General features: G+C 36.5%; 2 protein-coding genes across 2 annotated transcripts in view; both read left to right on the top strand.

Moving 5' to 3' along the window:
- The window catches only part of LOC142342513 (uncharacterized), a 403,423-nt gene that overhangs the window by 175,736 nt on the left and 221,687 nt on the right, over nucleotides 1-6,000 (top strand). The window lies entirely within an intron of this gene.
- The window catches only part of LOC142342338 (uncharacterized), a 126,468-nt gene that overhangs the window by 4,837 nt on the left and 115,631 nt on the right, over nucleotides 1-6,000 (top strand). The window lies entirely within an intron of this gene.

The following is a 6,000-nucleotide window of genomic DNA, read 5'->3' on the forward strand; positions in this document are numbered from 1 at the left end:
GCAACTTTTGATGGTTATGAGGTTTGATTATGATATTGTATCAGTTTTAGCCTTGCTTTGAGAGGAATTGAAAGTTTCAAGTAGTTAATTTGAGTTTAATGCTTTTTTGGAGTTTTTTTGGAAGTTTTGCTGATTTTCAGACGAAATTTAATGATTTTTTGCATTTTTTTTTGTTTTACTGATTTAGGTGGGATTTGATTAGAAGCCTCTTAATTAAGGAATTTTCAGATACCAATTGATTAAAGAGTTGTTGGTATAAGTCATTTTTTGACAATTTTTAAAAGCCGCCCTCATCTTCTCAGCCGGTTATTATAGCGCTCCTATTTTTTTTTACAATTCAAAGAATTTGAATTGTATTGGGGCGCTGTCTTTTTTTTAAGATCTGTTCACACATTTTTATTTTTGAAGTCAAATTGGAGTAGCGATTTTGGTCACACCGGAACAAGTGGAGCGAAAAAGCGAGTGGTTTTGCGGTGTGAAATTTTTTAATCTAATTTTAAAGTAGAGTGAGAATAAGGTGTTTGAACAAAAATTCGCCTTCTCGCTAGTGGTTTTTTGTTCACATGCGGCAATTTCACTTTGATTTTTACTGTTTTTTCGATTTTTTGGATCGGATTTTTTTCTAAATGGTTTTCCCAATCCATTCATAGTCCGTTCTACGTCTAGTTTTCTGTTTAGTCAATGAAAATTCTTTGAATTGTACGTCAGGACTTGTCCTGCTATGTTTTTTTTACTTCGTCGAACAAAAAAAAAGTTTCGCTTTTTGCCGCTTTTTCAACCTTTTGCGTGAAATCTTTTTGACTTCTCTAGGCTAGTTTCACTCTTCTGTCATTCTGCTCAAAATCCTTTTAAACAGCAGCTGCTCAGCAAAGCAATTCAAAATGAAGAGAGTCAGTATAAAAAATCAAAATCAGAAATAGAATCGGGATAAACCCATAAAGCCCATTTTTAGATGCCCGGTACTTGAACTTTGTTATCATGAGTTTTAGTTACTATCTATAATACTTATTTGTATTGATACTAGATCCTGTAGGCTTTCAGTGAGTGACAGGAGTATATTCAATTACGAAATGACATCAAAATAAGTTGCGCTTAAAAATGTTTTTATACAAAAATCAGTTTTTGTTGATATTTTCTTTTCTCTCAATCCCAATAGAGTTATGAGAACCAATGGCCGCTATTTTCCGGCAATCTGCCGGGTATTTAATAGCCGCCCTCATCTTCTCAGCCGGCTATTATAGCGCTCCTAATTTTTTTTTTACTTCGTCGACCTTTTTTTCGCTTTACCCATTTTGCCGCTTTTTCGACATTTTGCTTGAAATCTTTTTGACTTCTCTAGGCTAGTTTCACTCTTCTGTCATTCTGCTCAAAATCCTTTTAAACAGCAGCTGCCCAGCAAAGCAATTCAAAGTGAAGAGAGTCAGTTTAAAAAATCAAAGTCAGAAATAGAAACGTGATAAACCCATAAAGCACATTTTTAGATGCCTGGTAGTTGAACTTTGTTATCATGAGTTTTAGTTACTATCTATATTACTTATTGGTATTGATACTAGATCCTGTAGGCTCTCAATGAGTGACAGGAGTATATTCAATTACGAAATGACATCCTTATAAATTGCACTTAAATATATTTTTATACAAAAATCAGTTTTTGTTGATATTTTCTTTTCAATCCCAATAGAGTTATGGGAATCAATGGCGGCTATTTTCCGGCAATCGGCCGGATATATTTAAGAATTTTAACTGTTTTGGACGAAAATTGTGAGCGTGCGAGAATTGTGTTCTCATCCAGCTTTTCAATGCAGATCTTTTTACTTTTACTCTATTTTTTCCGTCCGAAGTGGTTTTTTACATACATTATCATGTGATTGTACGCTTGGGAGACCTTTTGACCAAATTAAACATATATTCGACTTTAGGTTTTGGTTTTAATGTGGCTGATAGGCAGGTCTATAGTTTATTCAATTATTTGAATTGTATTTTAGGACGTGTTCCACCTTTTTTTCGTTGTTATCTTTCCATCTTGTTTTTCGTTTCACGTAATTCATGACTTTCATGTTTGACTTCAGCAATACTTCACGCACTGTTTCAATTCCATGCAGTCACGATTTCCCTCAAAAATATTAAGAACGCAATACATTGAATGTGGTCAAGGTCAATTGAGCAAAAGAAACGGGGATAATCCGATAAAGCCCGGTCATTAAGTCCGGTGGATTAGGTTGTACGAGTTCATTGCAGCGATTATTTGCTGTAAGCTGTAAATCTAATTGGCAATAAGCCTAATAGCATTCAGTATAGAGGTCAAATTAGGTATAGCTGTATAATCTAACTGAATATTCAGCCTTTAATAGTTGTAAATTATTGAGACAATTTGGTGCTATTTACAGGCTTTTGCTATTTGCTGCATTCATCTTATCAGCCGGCAATTATTGCCTTATTTAATTGCTCTCGAGCGAATTTTGTCAATTATAATTGTCATCCGATCTTTTTTCATGCGATTTTTCGCCGGACACAGTTTAACTTTTTGTGTATAAAAACGGGATGAACGGGTAAATGCCGGAGAGCATTAAGAGGCTGAGCAGTTCTCTTTGAACCCTACCCCTCACTAGTTGCTAAGCATGCGATTCACCGAAACTGTTTTGAGGCAACATAATTTCATGTTGTGAAGGATGGTTTCCCCTCCCCCCTCTGTCACCCCCGTTCACCCTAAGCCAGCATCCCTAAGCCCTGGCTGGTTACTACGGAAGCCAAGCGCTTGCCGGTTGTTTGATAGGATTTAGCCCAACGTTAGACGGTTAAGTTATTATTAATAGCCGCCCTCATCTTCTCAGCCGGCTATTATAGCGCTCCTATTTTTTTTTTTACTTCGTCGAATAAAAAAATGTTTCGCTTTACCTCATTTTGCCGCCTTTTCAACATTTTGCGTGAAATCTTTTTGACTTCTCTAGGCTAGTTTCTCTCTTCTCTCATTCTGCTAAAAGTGATTTTGAACATCAGTTGCTCAGCAAAGCAATTCAAAATGAACAGAGTTAGTACAAAAATGGATGTCAGAAATAGAAACGGGATAAACACATAAAGCCCAATTTTAGATGCCCGCTATTTGAACGTCGTTCCTATAAGTCTTATTTGCCATCTCTAATGCTTATTGTTATTGATAGTAGCCCCTGTAGCCTCTCTCTAAGAAACAGAAGTATGTTTAACTACGAAATGCCATCAAAATAAATCGGACTTAAAAAAATGTTTTTGTACAAAAATCTTTTTTTTTTCAATATCTTCTCTGTTATTTCAATCCCAATCATGCTCATTGGAATCAACGGCGGCTATTTTCCGGCAATCTGCCGGGTATGTTTCTTAATAGCCGCCCTCATCTTCTCAGCCGGCTATTATGGCGCTCCTATTTTGTTTTACTTCGTCGAACAAAAAAATGTTTTGCTTTACCTCATTTTGCCGCTTTTTCAACATTTTGCGTAAAATCTTTTTGACTTCTCTAGGCTAGTTTCCCTTTCTCTCATTCTGCTAAAACTGATTTTGAACACCAGTTGCTCATCAAAGCAATTAAAAATGAACAGAGTCAGTAAAAAAATTGAAGTCAGAAATAGGAACGGTATAAACCCATAAATCCCAGTTTTGGATGCCCGCTATTTGAACGTCGTTCCTATAAGTATTAGTTACCATCTCTAATGATTATTGATATTGATAGTAAGCCCATGTAGCCTCTCTCTCTCTCTCTCTCTCTCTCTCTCTCTCTCTCTCTCTCCCTCTCTCTCTCTCTCTCTAAGATACAGAAGTATATTCAACTACGAAATGCCATAAAAATAAATCGGTCTTAAAAATATTTTTGTACAAAAATCTTTTTGTTTTCAATATCTTCTATTCTTTCAAACTCAATCATGCTTATTGGAATCAACATTGGCTATTTTCCGGCAATCTGCCGGGTATGTTTTAGTTTGTCGAACAATTTTTTTTTTCGCTATTTTCAGTTTTCCGCTTTTTTGAAATTTTGCGTATTTTTTTTACTTCAGTATACCTATGCCTTAGGCAGTTTCAGACGTAGCTATTTTTTTCTTATCAAGGTTATTTTAAACAGTAGCTAACCAGCAAAGCAATCTATATAGAACAGAGTCAGTCTCGAAAATCATGGTAGCCGTTCTAATATACGAGAATCATTTTTTAGTTCGTGTTGCAATCCCACGCGGGATCATGGGAATCAATGGCGGCTATTTTCCTGCAGTCTGCTGGCTTAGGTAATTGATTGCTCTCGGAAGAATTTTGATGCAACTATTGTGGTTTTATTCGTCTTCTTTGTGCAAAAAATTTTCCTTGACCGTTGTTTGTGGCTTCTCTTGTCACTTTTATTTCACTTGATATCTTTATTTTCGCATTGTAATTCTATACTTTCCCTGCTGTATTTATTTAATTTTTGTTTGCTTGCGAGTCACGATTTTCACACAGCAACATAAAACAAAACGTGATATACAAAAAAAGCGCAGTCACAATGGTATAGCCCATTAATTGCCCTCGAACGAAGTTTGTAGCAATAAACTCATAGTGTAGGGGTGGTTCTTAGAGTTTGACCTCACATCCACTTGACCCTCCATCGCCACCCCTGCACATCGTTCCACCAGTAATCCTACGCGCTGGGTCCCCCCCCCCCGTCGTGAATGTGAAGTTTTTGGTTCCAGTATAAAACTTTTGGATCGAGCTAAAGTCAAGTACTACGTTTAGGTCGCGGTAAAGTCCTGCAGCAATATTTCGGGTCGAGCAAGTCAGATAATCACTAAAGTCGAATTAGGCTATTTATGGACCTTTTTTTGTTGTGCATTGTCTTTTCTTGTCGAGCCCTAAAGGTGGGTTGCAACTGGCCGAACCGCGAAGCATTTTTAAGCTCTCGGCTTTTATGCGGTAAACTGATTAAAATGGTGAAATGAAATAGGGAACAGAACTGGCTTCCCGCTTTTCCATAGATCTCAAAGAAGGATCTATCTACCCTTACTATTCAAGAAATTTTGTCTTGTAAGCTTGTACAAATTTCCCCTAATCGATAAAAAATGTCAGCTCTCGCAAAAGAAGTTTATAGGAAAAGTAATTGCTCTCAAACAAAACTTGAAGCAGCTATATTATTCCTCCTGGCATTCTGGTGCGATTCTAATTGCTCTAGAACGAATTTTGAAGGGATTATTGTAGAGGGGTATGTTTTTATGCAACGTTTTCACTTTCTATTAGACGCCGTCAGCCTCTCAACGGCTATTTTTAGGCGCTCTCCTTTTCTTTAAATTCGCTTTACCTTTTGATCACATTTTTCGTTTCACATAAGTCACGATTTTCACGCTGGACTTCTGACTTATTTCACTCACTGCTTCAACTGAATGGATTCTTATTTGTTTCATGCATTGAATTACGCAATGTAGTGAATACGTTCATTGTCAAAAGTGCAAAATCAAAAGAAATGCGATAAACCGATAAAGCCAGGTCCGGTCCGTTCATTATGTCGTTGAGAATTAGGTTATCAAAGTTCATTAAAGCGATTGCTAGCTGACACTGAAAAAAGAGAAAATTCGGTCAATTTATCTCTTTTTTCTTTCGTTTCAATCCCGATGTGCATCAAGCGCGTCAACAGCGGCTATTTTTGGGCAATCTGCCGACTATGTTAAATTTTTGCGTTTATTTTCCAGAAAATTCTTTGCTTTGACTTTTTTTAACTTGATCTCTTGATTTTTAATTGCTCTCGCAGTTTGAAGCAATTATTGTAAAGGTGTTTGTCTTTTTTATGCAAAATTGTTTCGTGTACTTTAGCGTATTCTCACTCTTTTGCCTGTCCTTATTCAGCTGAACATCGAGTCAATCGGTTTTAGAGCTATTATCCGACTGTTTGCCACCTCTCTTGACGATCATGCATCCACTGCAATAAACTCTTTTCCTGGGCGTGAACTTTAATCAAGATTTTCAAGTTCATAGCAATTATTGTAAACAAGTGTGTCTTTTTACGACTCGAAAAGGAGT

The sequence above is a fragment of the Convolutriloba macropyga genome, chromosome 7 (assembly GCF_964194025.1).
Source record: "Convolutriloba macropyga chromosome 7, txConMacr16.3, whole genome shotgun sequence".
NCBI classification, from domain to species: Eukaryota; Metazoa; Xenacoelomorpha; order Acoela; family Convolutidae; genus Convolutriloba; species Convolutriloba macropyga.